The sequence below is a fragment of the Amblyomma americanum genome, chromosome 7, assembly GCF_052857255.1.
Source record: "Amblyomma americanum isolate KBUSLIRL-KWMA chromosome 7, ASM5285725v1, whole genome shotgun sequence".
Lineage (NCBI taxonomy): Eukaryota > Metazoa > Arthropoda > Arachnida > Ixodida > Ixodidae > Amblyomma > Amblyomma americanum.
Window position 1 is genome coordinate 19278233 of NC_135503.1, and position 25136 is coordinate 19303368.

Genomic DNA, 25136 nt, shown 5'->3' on the forward strand with positions numbered 1-25136 from the left:
GTCGTCGGACCAGCTGCCTTTCCTAGGAAAAATAATTAAACGTTAGAGCCCATTTGAACGCAATGTTGTCCAATACTACCGCACAAAACGTTTTCCTTCCGGAATTAGGGCTGGATTCCTGCTGTTTGTGGTGGCAGCCCGCATTTGAGCACAGCTAGAATTTCCGCTCCTTTGCACTCGCTAGTAAGGCGCCCTTATAATGCTACGGGTTCACGTCGCAATTATTTTAAGAGCGTTAGCTCTGATTCATCACGTTTCTCGATTTCTTGGGGTCTGCTCTCACTTCCCTTCGGCGTGAAATTTTCTAAGTCCGAGGAATTCGAGATGGCGCCCCCCATAGTAAATCGATCTAGCTACCCAATTGGTGATATATTGGTGACGTCACTTATAAATCTAGGATGTCGCCCAATAAGTTTAATTAATTGATGACATCATAATTAATCCATGATAGCGGCTGACTTACTTGTGTACCTCACATTTATCTTATTCATATCAATTCTAGTAAACCGAACAGCTAACGCTGGTTATTTCAACGTCTTCCAGACGGTGGCAGTATTTTTTTTAGGAAGCCTCAATGACTGTGACGTCATTCGTGCTACCGGGGCTCACTCATCCTTTTTCGCGTTGGGGACGCACACGAAACGCCACCACATGTGGTTTTTCGGTGGCCCGAGAAAGCAAATTTGTCTCCACAAAGATGGCGACGGCTTAAGAAAGTTTTCTCTTTACTGCTGTTTGTTCGTAGCCCCTGTGTGTGCGCCCTCTAGACTGCTCTAGTTATTTGTGGGTCGGCTTCTACGATAATTCCGCCTGTCTCCTCCACCGACGCTAACAGCCGTCGCTCTGCCATGGTGTCTCGGTACCCGGTTGCAATTAGGGAGGTCGCATTAAATCACACCGCCAGACGTGGGCGGCGCACTTTACTACGTCCCTCTAAAACAATGCACCATTGTGGAAACTGGAACCGTGGTCTAAATCGGCGTATGTACTCATATGTAGAAAAAAACAAAGAAGAAAAAATGGCGAAAGGGTAACTCAGGTATGATATCCGTTTTTATGGAGTAAACTCGCAGAGAGAAAGCATTCTAATGAGGGTGACAAAAAACACATTCATGCACATCGTGCTCATTAGCGACAATAATGATACGGCAGGAAAAAGAAAAAGACAGAAAAGAATACAAAAATAAATAAGCTTAGAGACCATCAATAGGATTTGTGTGTCAGATGTGCCTAAGTATTAGTGACCCCACAGTGCGACCAGTTTGTGTGGACGGACTGAAATCACTCACGCAAAGTCCTAAAGTTTCGGTTTGCTGGTTTAATCTTACGTGAGGAGAACACACAGCACATTAACGACCGCTTAAAAGAGCGAATCACTACTGAAGGGCTCCGCTCTCTGACTGCGCTTTCAACCTGTCCGTCATCGCTGTTACTCTACACAATCCCCTCCCCCGTTCGCTGATTGTCTGCCCCGCCTTCGATTCTTCACCTAACTCCTCCCGCCGAGTCCTGCCAGGCTTCAGACGGGTCACATCACGGACGGTGTTTGCCAAGATGGGAGTTCTAATGCTATCGCATTTAAAATATTCTTTCCTCACATGGGAATAGATCTCGACTGATCGGTGTTGTCTCTCTTGGTCCTGGTTGGTTATTGTGGTTGACCATCGCACAAGCACCGTCCAGTAACGAACGATGGCCTTTCGCGCTAAGGTCTTGAGAAATGGGCTACTCACTGGCTGATGCAAATTCGAACTTCTCCTGTGATGCATGGATTCTGATGCTCAAAGTGGAGTGGTCTTGAGCAGGAACATATATTTCTTTTTTACTTACTCTTATGTGTTACTCTTTATTTGACTCTCTGTCGCCAGTTATTCATGTTGCATGTCGTCACCAGTTTGAAACGTAATCCTCGTGGACTAGCCAACGTCCCTTTGTGTTTAGTCTTTCCTTAGATTTTTTTTTTCCACGGGTGATCGAAATTATTCCGGAGCCTTCCACTGTGGCACCACATTCTTTCTTTCTTCTTTCACTCCCACCTTCCTCTCTTCCCTTACGGCAGGGTTCGGGTGTCCACCGAGATAAGGTAGACAATTACTGCGCCATTTCCTTTCCTCAAAAACCAATTTTCAAATTTTCTGTGCTTAGTGCGGATGAGGAGGAAAGAAATTACCCGACACAGAGAACAACAGATGGGGAAGCGCTCCGCATCCGTTTTTCTTACAACCTACGCTCCCTGAGGCCAGACATACGCCCCGATAATGAAAGAGTTGCAAGATCTTGCTCATGACGCCTTTTCTTTCTTTGCCCTTGTCTACGTGCGCTTGATTGTTTTCAGTAAGTTACTGGAGTAGTTTGACAGGCGTTACGCCATGCAAACTCCTCTAGCCACCACTAAGCAGCATGTCTAGTGCAATAACTATTTCAGCCGCTGCATTTCTTCCTCCTATTGGTGCAGAACAGCCATAGTACACGCACGCCGCACGCACGCACATATTAGCGTGGAATGGTCTAAATTGGGGCTTGTTACAGCATATAGTGGTGTTCTAACAATGTAAAAGTTCTGTTCACTTCTTGTTAGTTGGTTTAGTAAAAAAATACAAACTTTTATAACACGCACTTAGCCAAAACATGGCATCTACCTATCCCTCTTACCAACTACGGACTCACATCTGTCAACTACGCATTACTAGCGTTACTAAACAAATTAGAGCTGAAAACCCCATTGTGCGATTGTTCATCATTTCAAGCCGCATTCAACATATTGTACGTTTTGTGAGCTTTCGCTGATCCCTTTGCCCTGAAACCCTCTGTTTTAGTGATTGATTTTTTATAGGCCAATAATTTGTTGCTGCTGTGTACGTTCTTCAATATTAAATTAAGTCTTTATTACAAACTCATGTGCTTTTTTATTTATGTGTGTAACAGCATTTTCTTACGTGACCCGTGTTCATGACATTTGTAACTTTGCGCTATGTTTGTTTATAGAGCATTTATTTTTTTGTTTGCTTTCTTGTGTAGTATGTAACAATTCTAGTATAATTGATGCCACATGACAAATGCCAAGTTTTGGACCTCTGCCTTGTCAAGCTGCTAATCGCGCATCTTTTTTTTTTGCCCTAGCAACTTTCTTTCCTGAAAAGAAAGGAAATAAAATTCAGTTGCATAACTGTCTGCGTGGCCAACACATACCTTGAGGCTTACAACGCGATAAGTTTGTAATTTTGTCCGCCTGAGATTTTTTAACCAGAAATGTAAACACGCTTACCGAACCTACAAGTGCCTATAACCTACAAAAATAGAAACTAAAATACAGAAGTGGGGAGCGTACACGTGGAGGCGACACATTATTCAACACAACGCAGAAGTTATTTACACACATCAGGGCTCATCTTCAGGAGTAAGTTTGGTTGTTGTCTGGGCATATTCAAAAAATGGTGGAAATTCTTCAGATAAACCTAAAGGATTACTGGCGCAACACTATTTCAGGCAAGTCGCCATCTTTATTAATGCGTTTGCACTAGAAGTATCTGTGCAAGCAGAAATGCCGACCGCCGTCACCGCTTGGCGTGTGGTGTGGTGAGGTGGCATGCGCCCCTCGGAAATAACGAACTTTCACATTTTGACCTCTGTTATAACGAACTCATTGCGTTGCTCAAGGTTGTCCCTAAACACTCGCCCGTGCATGGCAAGTTAAAGCTCGCTCAGCGATCCTTGCGTTGACCTCGCATGGAACGAACCCGAGTGCACCAACTTCGATAAAAATTTTTTTCCAAGAAACAGCGTGCGGACCTCGGATATAACACAACTAAGCGCACCACCTCTGATATAACAAACTTTAGCATGTAAGCCTCGGATATAACGAACTTAAGTATATTCTACCGCCACAAAACACAAACGCATTCAAAGGATCCACCGAGGATCGCCTAAGAGTTTATTTATTCCTTTCTTTCGGTCTCATTTCATATCTTTCTTTTGCTTTCGCTGTTTTTCATTTTTATTTCTTCATTCATTCACTCATTAATTTATTCATAATTTTTTTGTCTTTTTCTCGGAAACAAACCCCACCAACGCCGTTTTAGAATTTGTCTGCATAGAGTACTATTCAAGGCTGCCGTCAAATCCCGAATTTTGTTCACAGCCCAACGCTCTATCGAACTGGATGTTTCTAACTAGTGTGGCTTCAGCGTAGCGTCCGCGAAATTTCGCCAGCTGCCTGGACAGGAGCGCCGCATACGCATAACCTTTAGAAATGCTTTCCCTCTCAGGCTTCTTTATTCATCTCAAATTTCTCTAGCTTCTTGCAAACATGCAGTCCTCAACTGTAAGCAGCGCACCAAGTATCGATACAAATTATGACAACTATCAAAACAAACTGATAAAGAAATCTCTGCTATGAAGGTCCCTAGGTGAGCGGCAGCCGGTTCAGGTTAGTACCTGCTGCACAGCTTTTTTAATCCTCCTCAAACCATCACTGTAAGTTTTTCCTTGACTGTCCGCAGGGAATGAAATTTAACAACAACTTGAACAGCATCTGAGTAATATGGAACAGTAGTGAGAAGGTCAGTAGAATATTTCATTGTCGAACTAATCTTCGTATCGAAGCTCGACAAAGCTCACACACACAAAAAAAAAGTTAAGCACGAAAGAAAACTAATAAGCTGGAAGGCCAAAGTCACGACAGAGTTGTCCAGCTGAGCTTTGAAAACTTACCGCTGAAATTGTTATAGAAAGTGGACTACATGTGTGTGCAGTAGCTTCTCTATATTATAATAAATGTAGCCTTCGTTTGCAAAGTCTACAGGAGAAAGAGATGTGCAGATTTTAAGCTCTCAGATGCTTAACAGGTGTCCCGTAGCAATAAGCGCATCGCGAATAAGGCAAATAAAATATTGGAGGCCAAAGTACATATCCAGTTCGGCTTCTCCTAAGTACTAATAAATCTCATTTCTCCCAGAACCATGCCGCTCGTTCTCAGATCGATCGCGGAACCTTACAGGACTAGCTTTCTTTCGGCGTCTGTGCTTAGTTTCTCGAAGCACACTTCGCGGCTTTGGCGTCACAAGCAGGAAACAAAAACCCGGCTAATGGCCCAGCCGGAGCACCAAGACTAAAGAGCTTTTCTTTGTTCGCCTTGCGCCATACAGCTACCGTACTGGACGCACCTCTAACGTGTATGACCCGCACAAAAGCACGGCTCATTATCTTCTTCGTCTCTGGAACACGGTGATAAATGAGGTCCCACTTCTAAAGGGCTAGTATGTCAAATTTCTTTTTCCACCACTTTTTCGGTGTTTCGTTCCCAGCCGGAAATAGAATGCTTTTGCATTCATTTTTAGCTCCAGACGTTGAAAATGGAGTGGCTCATTTCTTCTCATACAATTTTTTAAAAACTTAGCACTGTTTGGTGCGTTGTTTCCAGACAGTAATGTGTATGGAATTGATCTTTTTTTCTGTCGTGATTATCGTTGTTAGCAGAAGCGAGGATAAAATTCGGAAATGCGCATCTAGCGACACGCTTAGCATGCTACTTTATATGAAAGATATTATAGAGTTGGCGGTACAAGCACAGGCAGACGGACACGCACGCCGCATGCAGTGTGTCCCCGTCTATCTTACTGCTCTACAGGGAGTGAACATGTATACTTAGTAACACAGTAATCATAGCGCAGGAAGAACGCAAGTCAAAGACGAGACGGGACAAGCGATATATCTAAACACAGCGGATTTATTGCAGACCAGGAGCATATATACGTAACTGTTACAGCTTACAGAAAGATGAAAAAAAAACATAGCAAAAATGCCACTTGCTGTCAGGCCATGAAATTTAGCTCTTTCCTTGGTAATGCCACAGACGGTCTGCTGACGCATTGATCTCTTGCCCGTGCAATCTCCCACGCTTTCTTGATTTCTCTAGTCGAGTCGTTACGGTGCCGATACAAAATGGCGGTCTTATCGAACAGGGGATGGCAAGGCGGTTCCGCGTCACATTTTTTTTGCAATGGGCGCCAGATGGTCGTCTGTGGCGATGTTTCCAACTTTATTACGTTCTTCCCGCGCTATGATTACTGTGTTACAATGAATTACCAACCTGCCCAAGCCTATTCCGCCCGTGTACTGTGCGACGTCAGGACACGGTAAAGAACCCCAGGTGGTTGAAATATCCGGAGCCCTTCACTACGGCGTCCCGTATAGCCTGAGTCGCTTTGGGACGTTAAACCTCCATAAACCAAACCAAACCAGGCATATTCCATTCTATGTGTACTTAGTTAACAGGAAGCCGATCTAGCGAGGTAAGAATTGCAAGACTAAGATTTAAGATTGTTTCGTTCAGACAGAGGCGACACTACCAGCTCTGGGCCTTAAAGTGTTCGTTTCTAAAGACGCACGCACCCTGGGTCTAGAGAAAAATGTCATGCGCACTGTACCCTTCGTATTACGAACACCTAGACGTGCGTGTGCAGCGTGTGTGTGTTTGTGGTGATCATTATTACGGGAGGGAATATAATTGGTTAGGTATGATAAAGAGAGGGCTGCACAGCTCTGTAACTGTCTCCATTGAAAGGAATAGGATATACGACTGCACCGGGTATGTGCTAGTCTGCTCTGAACGTTTGCTCTTGCTTCTTGTGAGCAAGCGCGGCAAAGAGGTATCATCATGCTTCCCTGCTCCCGCATTTGCGCGGCCTTCAGCACTTTATTCGAAACCGCAAATTTTAATTGCTTTGTGACTGGAAGCCATTTGACCGTATCATTTCTTTACGGCAGATAAACCCGCCGAAATGTGATTGGCAGGGGAATGAAATGGAATAGTCAGAAAACGTTATTCAGCCTCGCGTTGTAACTGTGTTGTAAGCTGTATTTAAGGGTCAAAAGGCACCAATAATGTCTGCATAAATATCCGCGGATTAGTCATTGGCCCGTCTTCGAGACATTAGAGACAGAAAACGCCGGTCTTCCTGCACAAAACCCATGAACATGACTTCAACTGAAAGGGCTTGTTATTGGTCAAGCCTTAATAGATTAATGAGAGCAAAGAGATAAATGCTTAACCAATTATTTGTTTCAGGAGCATTTTTCTTTTCACTTTGTTTTTAGAAGCCAATAGCCTTCGATAGATTTGGGTACTTAAAAAAAAGGAAATTTGGGGAAACCCACTGAACCGTAGAATGCTCTTCTTTAGCACAACTTGGCGACCATAAATTGGCTCTTCGATTCATGAAAAAGAAAAAGCAAGGTGAAATCGCTAATTTGGGTGGAATCCGTGCAGCAGTTATTGAACGCACAGTCGGAAAAAGGCTCTTACGCTCCGCCATGCCTGCAAAATTGGAAACAAAAAGCGCATGACGCGAATTCTCTCCGGACTCGTAGAACGGGGAGCAGTGGTAAAACTATAACAAAAGGAAATGCTTCTGTCTTTCTTATTTAGGAAATTTTCTGGCACTAACTCTTAGCGATGCCTTTCATAATAAAGGCCGAAGAAATAACTTAAGGAAAAAATGAGTCGAGTCCTGTGCATTTGAGTGATCGTGTGTAAAGCTACTTGTAAAACACGCCTGCTGCCAGACAGTTTTCACTTTGAATCGTCTGAAAGCAAGTGTGCGCTATTCAGTCTTTTCAAATGACATTGAGTCGAGTCAACTGACATGAAGGGACGCAGCAGCCCTCAAATTGCTTTGTGCCACGTCAAAGTATAGGGGATTCAAAGGACTCCACTCACTGAATTTATCTTCGTAATGTCCTAGAGGCCTCCTCGTTTAGTGTCACCACTGGGTAATCATTTCGTCAGCTATAATTATTAACCAAACATTTATATACACGGCTCTCCGGAAAAATTCTGCGAATACCTCCGCTCATTTTGATACCGCAGTATGTTTGTACCGAAATAAAGACGCTGCTGTGCGAAATCCCTGGATATCAGAGGATGAATCCCCTCGCAGGAGATCTTGTACATTCGCATAAACAACAAGCGACACGATTCCTACATTCAATCATTCCATCAAGATGGATTAGCTGTTGCAGAGGGATGAACAAAAACTACCGCCGGCAACACTTTCTTTTTTCATGAATTCAAATTCATGTAGGGAAGTTTTGCAGGCGCGCATGAGAATAGCCTAAAATCGGGGTAAATTTGAATCTTTCAGAGGCAGTGAAATAAGAATTTTGGGCTTGTTTTGTAACAGGCATTTGATGTAGCTGTAGCGAACAAATTCTAGGGCCGTATTGAGCATGGATTTAGTAGTCATATTAGACGTCTCTATTTTCACTGGGGTCGGCAGTAATGCAAAAAATGCGCGGCAGCCACTCATGTATAACTGCGTGTCTTTAAGCACTGATTATTGCTGCATTGTCGGCGAGCACTATATTAATACAGTGATTCAAGAAGACAGGGATAGACGTGTGGTAATATGCACTGCTTGTTTTCATCGAAACAACTAACAGCTCAGCCGTTCAGCACAGCCATTAAGTTCTTAAACACATGCATAAACCACATGCTCAAGGTCCCGAGGTTAATCATCTCAAGCAAAAGCAAACAGCAGCGTTTTCACACTGTTAATAAATTCAGTGGCCTCATCCTTGCTGCTCAAGGAAAGACTTAAGCTCGGAAATATTTGTGCGCTTAATATAAATTCGATTGCCGTGAAGATTGTTCATTAATATGCGCTTATTTAGTAACTTTTTTTTACGGCTCACTTCATCTGCCGCCCTACATCTGCCCTCCAACACGCATTTCGATCCGCATTGGTCATCCCATTCAAGTTTCCCGGTCACGTGCGCACATTATACATTTGCCACATCATTCCTTCCACGATTAGCCACGGTCTGGAACGGCCTTCCACACGACACTTTCGCCATCAGTTGCCCATCCACATTGAATTGTATAGTTTCCACATTTCACAACGAACATATGAATATTTGACGTGTTTTACCTGTGTACATAATTTGTTCTAATACACGTTACCCACCCACTATGCAATACTCCCAGTCCCGGAGGCCTTTAAGGCAATAAAGTGAATAGATAATTCAACGCGTGATCAACCGATCGCCGGAGCTGGTAAACGCTGAATCCCTTGCATGAGCTTAAAGGTTCAAGCACGTGTTGACCTTTTTCTCTCACTCTCCTATGTGATGAGTGCCAAGTTAAACGACACGGTCGCTATGAATACATCAAACGATGCGCCGAACCGTATTGCCCTGCTAATTAGGCGTCTGCTCTCAACGCAGTGAGGAACAAAGGATAAAGGTCAAACAACGATCCCTGCGGTCATAGTCCGCCATATGAAAGAGAAACAACACGGAAAGCAGGCAGGTGCAAAGCTGGTGGAGCCTGCCGACAAACGGGTCACGCAGCCCCGACTCCGTGAGCACAACACGAAGCCTCGAGGCACTGCGCATTACGGAACCCAAAGGAGCACCCCATTACTATGGACTGACAGATATACTCGCAGGACGGTTACTACAGCCTAACACGGGATTCAGCGACATATCTTGGCGGTGATGAATATATTCTTGATTATTCCATATTATCACTTTTTGTTTTCTGCGAGAGAGTATATCAAGACACTACACTGAAGCTAGCGACGTCACTGTGGGAGGAGCACTCAGCGTGACGTGTTGCTGCCTTGACGCGTTGCCACGGTGTGTTGCAGTGACGTCTTTCGTGACGTCACTGCATGTTGAATGATAAGCGTGGCGGGGGCACATGCTTCGCTATTTCTCCCCTCCTTTCCTTATCTCATGCCTTCCTTGTTACGGCAATCGCGCCGAACGGTAGAACTTGCCCTTATCAGCCATCGCTGTAAAATCAATGCGACAGCAGAATATGTTCACCCGAGTGCATAACCGACTCCCTTGAAAAAGTAGTTATTAAAAAAGCAAATGATTTCCTAATAGTTGCACTGAAACCACCTTAGATAATCTACTAAGCCATCAGTGGCTACCTTTGTTATATTACTCTTACTGTTCTTATCGAGGCGGCTATGTGTTTAACAGCTCCATTGCCGCATTTTCTGGGTTCGGAATTTTTGGTGTGGTCGGTTTTTTGGGCGCAAATTCATGAATTTTTGTCCGCAGCGCAGTGTTTTAGGGGCGGAGCATGGGTGTGTCGTAGCAATAGTCCACGTTACGTCATAATGGCATACCTACCTCAGATTTTGTCCGAGGAAGCAGATGATGCGCTGCAGCTTGTTAATATTCTTCTTCATTATCATTCATACGTGGGAGGCATGTGACCGAGGCATCATTCAAATCAGAGGAAGTTATAAAACGCTCTTTATCGTTTTGACATCATTCCAGTCGCCCCAAGCATGTGCTGCGTCAGAAAAGAATGCTTACAGTGTATAACTCTTCGGCATGGACCAAGAACACCTCGAGCCTCCTGTCGTCATTATTATCGTTATAAGTGACAAAAACACAGAAGCGTTATAAGCAACAAAGGACAAAGCATCGAAAACTTTTTGACCCGAAATTGTACTGGAAGCTCTTTGTTGTTTGAGACCAGCACGGGAGTTTTGTGGACTAAGCCATATAGAGTCAGGTACCACGAGATAGACACGTTGTACGTTGCGTGCGGAGAAGAGGAGGAAACGGCTGAACACTTGATACTTTTCTGTAAAGGGCTTCACCCTACCGTGGAAAGCAGCGGGGCTGACTTACCCAAGGCATTGGGGTTTGGGGTAGTGAAGGGAAAGTGGATTTTAAGCGGGTAGAAGTAACCAAGCGAAGGTTATCTGATTAGTGGCTAAAATCAAGACAAGAGTAAAATTTCTACAGTCATGGCTAGGTGGCTTGAACCACCGCCCGACTTGTGTGTGTGTGTGTCCCACACAACACCCAGAACGAATCTGCCGCACAAGCCTCAATTTTGCTAACGCGAAGCGCAAGAGGTCTCCAAGTCTGGCGCGAAGAGTAACCGAGCACACTAAGCTTCCATGCAAGGCAAGTCGGTCGGGAAGAAGCAAAATTCTATCACACGCATACGTGTTGCAACGCCTTTTATGTTGCGAGCAGAAAACGCCACGCTTTCCGCGGCCGCACGCAGAGCAGGATCGTCGTTACTCCAGTGTGAGTCTCGGGTTTCTCACCTCCAAGAGTGAGTGAAAGAAAAATAAAGAGAGATTCAGCGATCCGCTCTGCTGGCAGCCAAGCTTGTAGAGACGTTGGCTCCGCCGCAGCTTCGTTTGCATTCCCCTACGAGTTCCCAAGAGGCGATTACTTCGACGGAGTTCTTTCTTAGCCACCTTTTCTGTCGCCTCGCGAAGCGCGTAATAGCGGTGTGCACGGAGGACGACTTAAGATTAGGCCCTAGCTCAGCTCGACGGCGCGTGTCGGCTGAGAAGGCGAGAATGAACACAAGCACGTCTGCTGTTTTCTAGGTCTCGGCACGACCTGCTTCCCGGTCCAGCGCGCCCTAGTCTGAGCCTCCGTCTCTGCGGCGCCCTAGGTCGAAGGGCGTTAAGTCGCTATTAACGCGACAACGTTAAGGAGCCTTTATTGCTGAAAAGCCGGCGTCGCAGTCGTTGGCCGTAAGCGAAAAATTGGCGAAGAAAATCCCTGCTGAAGCAACCTAAGTGACACACCTAGGTGGCAGGCTGCCCGCATAGGCCACATCACTTTGTGCTGTTATCAGAGATTCTCCACCAGATTTTGAACAAACTGCCCCCCGCAATGTAAAGTTGAACAGTTCAGCAAAGGAACGGCAGTTAAAATTGGCAGCGAGGGGCTGGAAGCGGTAAAGGAATAGGGCAGGCAGTGACAGCTGATGCGGATCATGAGAGGGAAATAACTAGAAGGATAAGAATGGGGCGGAGCGCATATGACCGGTTCTCTGAGATCATGAATAGCTGCTAACCAATATCCCTTAAGAGAAAATTGTACAACAGCTGTATCTTGCCGGTACTCACATACGGGGCAGAGACGGGGAGGCCAACGAAAAGGGTTCAGCTTAAGTTAAGGACAACGCAACGAGCCAAGGAAAGAAAAATGATAGGTGTAACGTTAAGAGATCGGAAGCGGGCAGAGTGGGTGAGGGAACAAAGGAGGGTTAATGACATCCTATTCGAAATCAAGAAGAAGAAATGGGCTTGCGCAGGGCATGCAATGCGAAGGCAAGGTAACCGCTGGTCCTTAAGTGCAACGGAGTGGATTCCAAGACAAGGCCAACATAGCAGAGGGTGGCAGAAGATTAGGTGGGCAGATGAGATTAAGAAGTTTGCAGGCATAGGGTGGGCGCAGTTGGCAAATTACAGGGTTAATTGGAGAGACATGGGAGAGGCCTTTACCCTGCAGTGGGTATAGTCAGGCTTATGATGATGATGATGATGATGCCTACCGTGGCAGATGAGATGGCAGTTCAATGAATGATTGGTCGTGAGAGGTTGCTCGCGAAGAGCAACCTGGGTCTCACAAGCCCCACCGGTGGCAGAACCTGCCATTTCAGGGCACTGGCGCACAGCTTAACCGCTGCAGCAATGCGCCAGTAGTGGCATGAGGGCTCCCAGGGTTCTATGAGTGTATTGTATGACGAATTTCGCCTTACAGTGTGCTTCATTTAGACTTTACACAACTTTTTAAATAGGCTTTTTGAGTTAGAAGAGCGCTTTGTTCGGCACACGATTGCCAGTTGTGTAAAACATCAGTATAGAGATAAGACGTGCTAACTTGCAGGATCTTTAACTAATGGTGAATAGACAACTTTTCAACTATTACAGTTAGGCTTCTTAATTAATGAGAGGGGTGTAGCCCACCGTGAGTAATATCCGTATCAGTTTTTATAATTTCGAAGGTGCGGTTAGCTTCGGCGCTGCAGCCCAACAAATTCTGGCTATTTTGAGGAGAGGTTGCTTTACCTGCAGGTTTCTAGAAGGGGTATGTATCTTGGCGCAATCTAGTCAAAATTTGTTGCGCCACAGCGCCAAGCGTAACCGCATTTTCGAAATTCTAAAAACTGGTCGGGATATTGCTTACGGTGGTCTACACGTGTGTTAATAATCAAGGAGCCTAACAGTAATAGTTATAAAGTTAAGTATTCAGTGTTAGTCGAACAGCCTGCTAGATAGCACGTCTTTGCTCTATTATGATGTGCTGCACCACTGGCAATCCTATGACGAAAAAGGCGCTCTTTTAAATAAAAAAGCAAATTTTTCAAAATTACATAAAAAATTAGGGGAACACCCTGTGTGTGCATTAACCGATTAACGCTATCGCATCATATCCTTAGAGCGGAGGTAAAGTGTCCGCTCAATTTTTTTTTTCATTCACAAGGTGCAGCGCCCTGTGAGGGGCGAAAGAAAAATGGTTGAAAACAAATCCATTTGGGGGACCCAGGCGCGGACAGGCTTCACGATTAACGTACTACGCCTGCGAAGTGGCAAGTGTGTGCTTGAGAGCTGCTGCCATCTGCCGCCTGCCGAGAAGATAAACTGCTCATGCTCAGTTGGAGCCGTCACTTTGTTGTCTGCCAATGGAGCAGTAGAGGAGCAAAGGAGGTGCGAATGCGCACAGTGGCCGTGTGACGAAACGAAGGCGCATTTGAAACAAGGCTCTTTGCGCTTCCCTGTTCCCATTTTTCTAAAAAAATGCAAGTTGAATTCCAAGTAGCTCCTCCATGTCAAGTTTCTCACTTTTCTAGAGTGACCTCTATCCTCGTGAACTCTTTAGTTTAAACGCGCCGGCTGCTTACCACTTGGTAAATTTTTTTCGTAGAGATTGTGGCGGGTTAGTGGTCATAAAATGCATCTCAGCTGAACGGAGCGCTTTCTTTCGTGTGGGACATTGTTTCGCGTGACGGCAGTTGGGAGTTGAGTTGCGTTGTGGAACGACGCGACATGCTCGGAGTATGGACTATATTTCGCCTGTGAAGAGAATGTTGAAAAAATATGAGCAAAAAAAAAGAAAAGCCCTGTCTAGATCTTTCTCATCCAATTTATCTTCCCTAGTTCTAGCAGTAAGAAAGCAGTGAGAATCGTTATAACATTGAGATTTTTCAACTAGGAAGTTGTAAGACTGGAGTAATCTTTTCTGATAAGCTTGTCTTGCACTCGTAACTGTTAGCTTGCTGTGACGTATGAATTTCATTAAGTGATTCTAGTGTAAACAGGATATGCACACACGTCAAGAAAGAAGTACAGCCGTAGAGCACAGTTGTTATGCTCCCGTTCCTGCGCTCCGCTTCGTCGTCGGCGTTGTCGGTGTAACCAGTTGTCCAAGTAGCAGCGCGAAACGCCACCAGCCAGGTGGCGTGTTACGTACACACGCACGCCACCATAGCATGCCATGTCAAGAGCTGAGCTCAAACTTCGTATTAGCGACTCTCGTAATCGTCTTCCAATTTTTTAAATATCCCATTTCTTGCCGTGCTGTCCCAGGGTCACATCGCCGAGCTGTATAGTGGGTTTCCTGTTACACCCTACGTCAAACGTGCTTTTTTTTTGCTCAAATATGCCCTTAGGCTTAAGAGAGCTATATGTGCCATCAGGGGCAAAAGTAACAGAACCCTCCTTCACCCCTCCAAGTTCAGACCCGTGCCACCCTGCATAGGGGCGCCACCTAACAAAGTATTTCCGGTGTCGAAACGGGCCCACAGCGCCGCTCTCGATACCAGAAGTTTTTTGACATGTGACGCCGCCCCCCTCATCCCCAACTTAGGAGGTCTATTACTTTTGCACCCGATGGTACATGTGCAGGCCGCTGTCAGATATAGATGCCAACAAGGCCAGGTACTGGGTCCCATGGGTCCAGATTAGAGTGTCTGGATGTCGGCTGGGGTGGTTACTCTTAATGCTTAGTTACCGCCTGCGTGCCGCCCGAAGTCCGGGGCAAGTTATAAAGCGAGCTAATGTCGCCTCTGCCGCCGAGGCGGTGCAGAAGGGGCAGTTCAGAAGCGGACGGGGGGGAGGAGCTTTTCCACTCGCATACTCTTTTCACAGCGCTGCCCGACTAATTAGAGAGCTTAGCCTAGCCCGATCCGTGTTCGCTACCTTGATCCGCTTACGCGGGGTCCCAGCTGATCCTGTGCAGTGGTATACAGGTGTGGGCCCCCGGGGGGGAGGGGTGGGGAATAAACGGAAGTGCACACCCGCAGATGCGAATGGCGGTAGCGGATCACGTATCGCGCTGCGCTAAAGCTCTATCTAAGGTGATTGGAACGAAGCGCGGTATAGCGCCGAGATGAGGCGACAAGGTAGCGAGCACGTACACACGATGAAATCAAGATGAAATGAAAGATGAGAATGAAAGAATGAAAACAACGTCAAAAACTACGTCTGGTAAAAGACTCGCCATTTAGCGTTTGAAGACGATGTGGAATAAACTGAGGCCGTATGCTTTCTCAAGGGTGATACAGGATGGGGAAAGAATGGAGTGCTGATATGTATCACGCTTAAGATATTGGCTTAGTATATGGGCGCGACGGAGTCATGTTCAGGGTCGTTGTGTAGCAGCTTTTTCCCCCGCTTTCTTAATTCCAAAACAAAACTCGATGCGTAGGTGCGGAAGCTGCTTTCAGCTCAGGCACAGAAAGCATGGACAGGTGGCAAAATTAATACATGGCAAAGACAGCGTTTAATGGCTGCTGCCATTTAAGAAAGCAAACCAATACTTGCATGTACACTTTGGTATCAAAATATAAATATCAGTGGCTGAAGCATGAATATCGGAGCGAGTATATAACCAAGCATCCTTTTTTCGGACACGTGTGCTGTAAAAGATTTATCATGAAAGCCTTCGTACATTCATGTGTATTTATCAATTAGCAACGTCTCGGCTGCTTGAGGACAAGGTGATCCTCCTATGTAAGGAATCGAAAAAAAGAATCAAACTTCAAGTGGGCTGAAAAGTGAAACGCATGCATGCATTCACGCACGCACGCAAACAAGCAATCAAACAAACAAATAAACAAACAAAAGACAAACCAAAAATACGCATGAGACCGGGGGAGGAATATTTGAACTCAACCCGCCTCTTCATAGAGTCAGTGGTTTTCATTCTGCGTGCTCCCTTGGGCAGAACAGAGGATTGCCCTATAAAAAGAAAATCAGTTACTAAACCAGGCTAATGCCGACAACGGCGCCGTACTCGAATGGTTCTTTCTGCCCTTCATCCTGCGGGGAAAAAAATGTGTGTGTGTGTTAAGTTACAAATAAAACTGCGCTGTAATCGGAAACAGCTAAAGGAATATTCAAATTGGTTGTGAAAACTTACACCACGGAGTTTGCCATGTGCATTGAAAACTAAGAAACCGTGGTCTATTTTTAAGCGACATATTTAAGGGCTCCGTACCGCAGAAAAGCCGCCGTCATCGTCGGCGTCGTTGGCCGTGAGCGAAATATCCCCAGAGAAGGAACCTATGTGTCAAATCGGCCACCTGGGTCAGGTGACCTTTTGACGTCATCATAACCTGCCCTCCAGATTGTAAGCGAACTGGCCATCTTGGCAGGTGGCAGCTAAATTAATTATTGGTCGCGAGAGGTTGCACTTTAAGAGCAACCTGGATTGTACGAACCCAACCAGTGGGAGCACCTGCTATCGCAGGGCAGTGGCGCACAGCTTGACCGCTATAGCACTGCGCCAGAAATGGTACGTGCGCCATCTAGGGTTCTATGAATGTAAAGTAGAGAATGACAAATTCCGCTTATATGGGAATTAACACATAAAAGCTATCGCGTCTTACCATTAAGGCAGAGCTTAAGTGTCCCCGCCAGTTTTTCTATGTAAGCGGCCTATGAAGCCTACATTGTCTGTCACAGTACGAGGACATCCCGTTCTTCGGCTAAATAAAGGAGTAATGTGCAGTTTGTGCGGCGCAAAAAAACATTCGATGGAGTAAAATATGTTACCTATTTCTTTTAGAGCTATAGCTTAGTGACCAGCACAGAACAGAAGTGAGTATACATTTATTTCATTTCCTGGGGAGGCCTGGGGAAGAGAAGGAATTTATACAGTGAGGGCATGCGGGTGCTCTCTTCAGTTTAGGACCCCATTTGTTCCCAGCTTGATCTGCCAGTCTGGGTCTATGCTCGAGACTCTAAATTTTTGTATCTTTTAGCAATGTCGACGTTTTGTTGCCGTTCGTTTTCATTGGCGTGAGGCGTAATGAAGATTTTTAATCGTCAGATAAGCCTCAACATTCAGATAAGCCTCACACATTCCTCCTGTCAGGCTGTGTCGTTTCTTTCCTTTTTTTTCTTCCAAAATATTCTGTCTTCACGCCTGCATCACACAGCCGACTGTATCGGAGCAGACTTCGAGGGCTCCGAAGAAGTCCCGCAAGTGAAATATGATCATTGCACAATTCTGCGGAGAAATTGAGCCACTTACCATCCTCTTACGTACGTTTCCAAATCTGCTGTTTCGCAGCACGAAGTTTACGCCAAAGATTTTTGGGCATAGAGGAATTCTGACATGTTCCGCAATTGAATGAAAAAAAATTCTTTCTGCTCAAATTAGTGTTTCTAGCCATAGCTGGAGAATGTATAACTACAGGATTTGGTGCCCTGTTGCTTCGCCCCAGAAAAAATTATTTCCCAAAAAAGAAAGCGCTCACTTGAGTCTTTCTTGCTGTGGCACATGCGGAACTGAACGATCGTCTGTTGTTCTAGATGTTGCTTAGAAAGAAACACTTTTATGGCGGTATAAGAAAAAAATTAACATTACTCTGAACTTGCTTCTGCTCGGCATGCATGAGCGTGCGCCCTAATTTCAGCCCATAATATTCTTATGGACTCAGTGCTTCTGCCGCCTTACTGGATTATTTGTCTTCGATTGTCACTCTTCCCTGTGCAAAGCTGGCGAAACCTTTCTTGACGTCATGAGCATGGTGAATTACAGCAGTAAGTGGCGAACAAACCAGCAATTGACCGCTTTGTATGTCGTGATTATAGGGCCACATCTTGTACCGAACAGTATTCTCCCTTTATCTTTACCTGTAGCTCGCGATCACGCTTTAGTTATTTCGTAATGCGCCCATCCAGCACGATAAGCTTTGCGAAGAAGCACGTGCAAATAGCTTCAGATATTGGCGGAATGAACCTGCGACGACAGAAATTACAGGAAAACAAAATAAAAAAATTGGCATTGGTTTAAGCATTGGTTAACTAACCTTAGTGAGAAGAGAAAGCTTCCATTGCATGGCTACGTTCACAAACGCCACACACACTGCCGAACGGATTGTATGCAAAGCGTCGATGAAATGCCCGATGGAGCAGTTGCCACCTGCCATGGTGGGCAGATTGTGATGACGTCTGTAGGTCACATGACCTGCCACATGACACCACGTGACACCTATCACGTGACTGCACTGACGCTGCCCTCTAGAAAACCTAGCGTAGCGAAGCTTTCGCTTCAAAATTTGTCCAACGATTGGCTCTTCAGCGTAAGAGAGCGTGAGGGCGGAGGAGGAGACAGGCAGCCCTCATATCTCACCTAATAGGGACATCGATTGGAGGACGCAAAGACGAGTTTGGCTTGCCGGTGAGTGGCTTCGTTTGCAGCCGCCCGGTGGTCTCGCAGTCTTTGTATAACGATAAGAGTGCGCGTTCAAAGGGAAGAGAAATTTCGTAACGCAAGCTCGAGAGCTAGCGTACCGTAATTTCAGGCACCGACCTGGTAGGAGTCCTTACGAGGTACTTATTGGATGCTCGCGAAACCAGCTCAATCTTGCTGGTCCTTTTGGACAACGCAAAATGCAGGCATACTGTTTGCTTCTTAGTTCGCTGCAGCTGCTGGAACGGCGCATAGGGACACTCCCCCTCCCTTGCCTTCAAGCCTTCACTGCTTTCTGCTTATTCCCGGACTGCTGGTAGGCGTGCTATATTTAGATCTGACGGTCGATCGGTTGCCTTTGTTCATCGTGTTCAGTGCATGGCGCGCTACGGCCATTGTGAGTAAGGGCGTAGTTCTAGGCTAAATACCCGGATGGTCGATAAACTCCGTAAATGTACATCTCAAACTACAGAGCCTTCCTTTTTCAGGTGTCTTTTGAGATGTGTGAGCAAAATATTCTTTGATGGTTTTCTTGGTAGATGTGCAAGGCAAAATGTTCTCGTGGTCAGCCACTTGTATTCCTCATATGCTTGTTCCTTTGCTTCCACTACATTTGCTTGCTGCCAAGGCTAGGGGGTCTTGTCATTCTTCAGAGCACTGCTAAGTCTGGCAGGGGTTACTGTGTTTCTGTTGAAGTTGACATCCATCAACTGTGCGCCGTCCTGGGCGACTTCACGAAAGGCGAGAGAAAGAAACGAGCCTATAAATCAATGTTTGTTGCAGCACTCAATGTGTACGCATGGAAGAAAATGAAATAAATATAAAATAAGTAATTAGCTATCAGCAAAGGGAGGACATGCTGATTCATTTGAGATGGACACCTGAACCACGCCGTGAGGGAAGAAACGAAGGAAAGGGCGAAAGACGGAATAATGAAAACACGGTGGAGCACGCATCCATTCCTGCAGTAGCACGGATTCGACCTCCACTTTAGGTGCGAAAACACCACTTCGTGGGGTCAAACTCCCACCAAAAATTGTGTGTCGTCCCTGACCTGGCGGGAAAGAAGTAAAATAAATAAAGCCCCGACTGGGATTTCTAAGCCGCAGCGCCGCGAACAGATCATTTCCGGTGGCCACTGCACGAGGTCACTATGTTATCGCAGCAGCCGATCACGACTCGTGTTAAACTGCAACACACTCTCGCGCTGTACACTGCACATCGTCGTCTTCATCAACTTACATCTGCGGTGCGGACAGATCAAATCAGCGTAACCTTGATGAGAGCTTAACCTGAGTTTAATGTCGTCACCTGATGTACTGACGACACAGAATGCCGTACCACTTTTCCGTCTTTATTTTTGGGTGAATTTTCCTGGCTTTATAAGCCCACGCAATTAAAATTAAGGCTCTAGTTAATTTCCTTAAAAGCAGCCTCTTTTCCGCATAACACAGTAATTCTCATCAGCTGATACTTCTTTTTTCTTCCGGTGCTCATCCATAGAACGATCGTTGTAACGCAACCCCAATATGAGCGCTTTTAGCGCGATAGCGTTAAGGGCCCCGTGTCGCTGAAAAGCCGGTGTCGTCGGTGGCGTTGGCCGTGAGCGAAAAATCCCAGAAGCGCGTACGTAGTGCCATCAGCCGGCGCCCACTTCCTCCTCCTCCTCCTCGCAATGTACACCACTGCCCCAACAGATAGCGCGCGACGGCAGCGACTCCCGCTCGTCTCGTTCGGGCGCAGTGGGGCCGCGCGGGGACGCAGGAATCGCGCGGTGGCGAACAACGCAGCGTATATCCAAAGCGCGTTCACCTCGAAGGTTGCGGCTTGCTGCCCGTTCGGTCGGCGCGGAAGCTATGCTGGCGTTCGTGGCATCAGGTTTGTCGAGAACGATGTGCCGACGAACTACGACTGCAACTTGAGTCCCGCGCGTTTCGGCAAGGCGCCTGGCAGCGCTTCTACGTGGTTTGTCGCTCCGCGCGTCCGTTTCACCGTACGTAGCAGAGCGATTTGTCTAACGGGCATGGCGTCGTGCCGAACGGGCGATGGCGTTCCGGGGACTTCCTGGCAGTGCTGCAACACGCTGTCGCGTTCCACTCTTAAAGACCAAGCTTAAGCGTTCTCCAATTTTTTACTGATGGCAATGCGAACAACTTATCTCAGCTACGCTGTCAAATAGAAATGCCTCACAGAAAGAATTAGGAAGTAGCTTATTTGTTTGTCCTAGATTGTGTGCTCGCGGCATAATTATCCTAATACTTTCGCACTGCGAGCGTGTTTGGGGACGCCTGAAATTGGTTTTCTCTTGCCCGCAATCTCATATTTTCAATTCTCCTTTAAACAGCTGCGCCCGCTGAAAAGATGCGAGCTGGCTAAAGCGAATGCGCTAGTTCAGATATGCTTTCTCGGATTCAGTCAGTAGCATTTATTCTTCATTAATAAACGCGCGTCTCAGTGAATAAGACTGCGCCGCAAATATAGCACACGCGAAATAAACGGCCATAAAAGATTCCGGAATTTCTTGGGCGAGGTTTTCGAGTCAGTTGGGAAACTCTTCTTAAAAACAGCGATCTACAGCAACAGCACGCAATATTCAAAACATACCTTCCCTGAAGGTTCAATGTGGCGTAACGAACCCTTTGTTGCGATTCATACATGCACTAATTTTCTTACTTAGTATACAAACGAAGTGGTATTAGAGCTGTGTGTGTATGTACCGCAGCTATTTATTGTTTGTTTCAGCGAACCCTTATAAAAGTTGTCTATAGAGTTTCTATAGACTTCTTAGACTTCATTGCCTTCATTCAGATATTCCTTTTTTTCTATTAACAGTCAATACACTGTCTGCAGGAAAAAGTCTGCTAAAAGTGTAAGTGGTAAGCCTATAGATTGTCTGTAGACTCTCCGTAAGATTTGTATTTTCTACAGAATAGGTATAGGATTTGTGTATAGAAACTCTATATATTTTATTGACAGTCTATGGACAGTTTATGGCCGGTCTAAAGAAATTTCTTTAAGGGAAGATTCCTAGTTATCTGCTACGTATAATTTTTTTAGTCAACCCTATGAGTTTTCAGTCGACCCTGTGACTTCGTCAATATAGTACAACGGCAAAAAGAAATGAAATGAAGGTTAACCTTGTCTAGTTTTAACTGGGAAAAATAAAAGTAAAATGAAAAGGCGAAGGTCGAAAATATGGTGACGAAATCCACCAAATTACATATGCAGCGGTAGAGCATTCGCTTCCTACTCGGGAGGTATGGGGTTCGCTTCCTGGTACCAAAGGAGACCTACAGGCTTTTGTACGGGTGCAAGCATTTCTCTGCCCGCTGCTGAAATTCGTGGCCTGTGCAGCGCTTACAAAAGGCGCCATCAGGTATCTGGCCAAAGCGTTTTTTTTATACCCCCAGATCCTCTGTTACCAGAAACAAGTGCTCTCAACCTCATAAACACACACAAGGACGCTTTGAAGACCAATGCAATACGAGACCCAGAGAATAAAAAAGGCACTGCAGCAGCCACAACACACGTACGTTCTCTGCTACTGGCCGAGAACAATGCCTAGTTTCAGATCGATTCCACACCAGCCGCTGACACCATCAGAATCGCAAGCCCCCCGACGACAGGGAAACCGACTAGTTTCACCGGAAGTGACGACATAGTTGCGCAGCGATGAGTTTGCACATTCCGCTGCTTTTGTTTTGGTACCGGAGTTCATTTTCCGTTGTTTTCGGTTATTTGTGCATTCTCCCGTCTTCTCTTTCATTGGGCTCGTATGGGAGCAATAGCAAAACAGAGCGAGTCTACGCCGTTGCACGGCCGCTTTTCGCTGCTGGAAGCGAGAAACGCGGCTTGGGCGTCGGGCGTCCTTTCAATGATTTTACCGAAAGCGAAGAGCAGAGTTTGCTTTTCGCCGCGTGTCAACAACCGTAATGAACAAAACCGGCGAATAAAGAGGAACAGAAAAAAAAGGACACTAGTGGATCAACATGAAAGAAGTGGCAAGTTCCAGGAGAAGCCAGCGCAGAAAAGAGCTTGTTTGTTTACACCTGAGAATACAAATGAAGCGGAGTGTATACTAGTGAGGAGAAAATACAAGAAAAAACAAATAAGTATATAAAGTAGAATGACAGACGCATGGAGTGGAGACAATGCACCGATTCCTCCAGCAACCAATCTGAAGAAAACTTCTTGCATGTGCAGGAATTGTTTTGGCCCTTTTCTTCCGTTGAAGGAGAAGTCAAGCGCGTCAGCGGTGTGCACTGCAAGAGAGAGAAAAATAGAATTGAACTACTAGTTGGTTAAAAAGAAAGGGATTGGGGCAAAACCTGTTAAACAACGAAACCTAAAGAAGGTTTGGCGACGGAAAGAAACGGTATTTAGAAGAATGGGGTAGCATGTGTGCTAACAACTACTCAGAATACTTGTGTGGGACAGGGCAACAGTAACTATAGCAGGAAGTACGGAGAAAACCTTAACAGGCATTAAGAGCGAATAAGAGAGCGGGGATACGAGTGCTGTTTGGTTACAAATACGTTTTCTGTGATGATGGCCTGCTCCAACCGGTCGGCTGAAAGCTTTCGAGCATGTAGCTTATTGGCAGCTGTGTGCTACTCGTCATTTCATCAGTATAAGCAAAGGAAGATTTCTGAGCACGTTGTGCATTGACACAAGAAAGAGAATTTCACAGAGATGTCTTTAATGAATTTTGGCAGTGCAAACACATTAGGTTTTCTACACGCACTTACTATTAAATAAAGCGTCCGGAAAGAATGGCAGAAGTGGCTGCAGGTAATTCGATAATAGCAGGAGCTTTCATAATTTCAGGTGATGTCGATGGGAATGGGTTCGGAAAGCGGAATAGGACAAAAGTATGCGCTCCACGTTTAGAAATGAATTGAGGCAGCTTTAAAAGGCGTGATCCCAGCGGCAATTTTAAAGTTATAGCCGCGTTTGAGGGGTGAAGGTATTCAGCTGGGTGGCATGGATGGTGTGTACGTACATAATCGATGGTGAGGGAAGCGTGAAAGGCGAGAAGTGTCTGCGTTGAGCGCTAAAGATTGTTGTACTTTTGAGCGTCACTTGTAGCAATGTGCATCGTCTGATATGGACTCATACTGAACACAGGTCCGCACCACGGAGAACACGGTCGCTCGGTGAGAGGAGCGTAGATAAGGCGACACTGACCTATAGACCGGTTCCGAAAGTGTTTTACGGCGAGAGCCGTTTTACGGAGCATTCACACTAGAGAGTTATAGGATAGCGTGATCCGCGGTCCGCTACCATGATCCGCTTCAGAGAGTCGCCACTGCGCATGCGCAAAACATAATGAGAGCGCCAGATGGCGCCATGTGCCCGTCAGCTGCGTGCGCGCCTGCCGCGTCGGGACCAATCGGCGCGTGCGCAGTTGAGCCCCGCGGAAGAGGATCACGGTAAAGGATCGCGGATCACGCTATGCTATAACTATCTGCTGTCACAACGTGGCTAGAGCCCGAGTCCTTTGAAAGACTACGCTAGAGGAGAGCAGCCCCCAACCGGAGGATGATAACCGTGGAAGGAGGATATGGCGAGAGCGCGAGAAGGCGCAACCGTTACGTGGCTGCTGTGTAAATCTGAAGACACAATAGGACATTTCCAGTTTAGCGCCGATATACAAAAACTGACAGTCTATCCGGTTGTCGATAATATGAATATGTGCATGAAACGCATTGTGAGAAAGCTGTGGTGCATTCCAGGGCGGGTCATAGACGGTGGTTGGAGCACTCGAACCTTGAGGAGCCTGCGTCATCAGCAGCCACTTTTCAAAGCTAAAAGAGAATGATATCAGCGATCATCGTACAGCCAGGAACAATGTGAAAGGAATCGCTTGCTGACTCCAGCACAGAATATGCTTGACGCATGATGCTGCGTCGCGGTAAAATATTTCCCCCTCTTTCATGACCTCAACGAACGCCAGTAAGAGGCTCTGCCGCAATACATTTTTGCTAGAAGCCCGAAGAGAATACAAGAGCACAGGTCGCTTCTTGGTCTCTCTAGCCTTCGCTGTACATAGGACGCCGCGGTGGCTGAGTGGTTACGGCGCTCGGCTACTGGCCCGAAAGACGCGGGCTCGATCCCAGCCGCGGCGGTCGAATTTCGATGGAGGTGAAATTCTAGAGGCCCGTGTACTGTGCCTTGTCAGTGCACATTAAAGAACCCCAAGTGGTCAAAATTTCCGGAGCCCTTCACTACGGCGTCCCTCATAGCCTGAGTCGCTTTGGGACGTTAAACCCTCATAAACCAAACCAAACCTTCGCTGTACAATTTAAGGAAAGTAGTCGTCAAGCTTCAAAAGACTTGTTCGACAGCTAGAGGCCGGCGAAGGCTAATTCGTTGCCCGAACCGGATATTCGAAACTTGCTTTCTTTCACTGTTCTGTGCTCTAGTGATATTACAACCGCGGCTCAGAATGGCCGATGAAGCGAACGCGCAACTTCAGTGAACCAAACAAGCTCGGTCGCCGTACTTCCTGTCACAACGAACAGGTGACATATTGCCCCGAAGGCTGGATATGCTGGTTTGTTCATTCTTCAAAGCTGCCGGTATGCGGCTTCACCGCTTTGTTTGCGACGCAAGACGCGACCAGACTTACCTCGAATAATCGCAGCCGTGCGGAACTG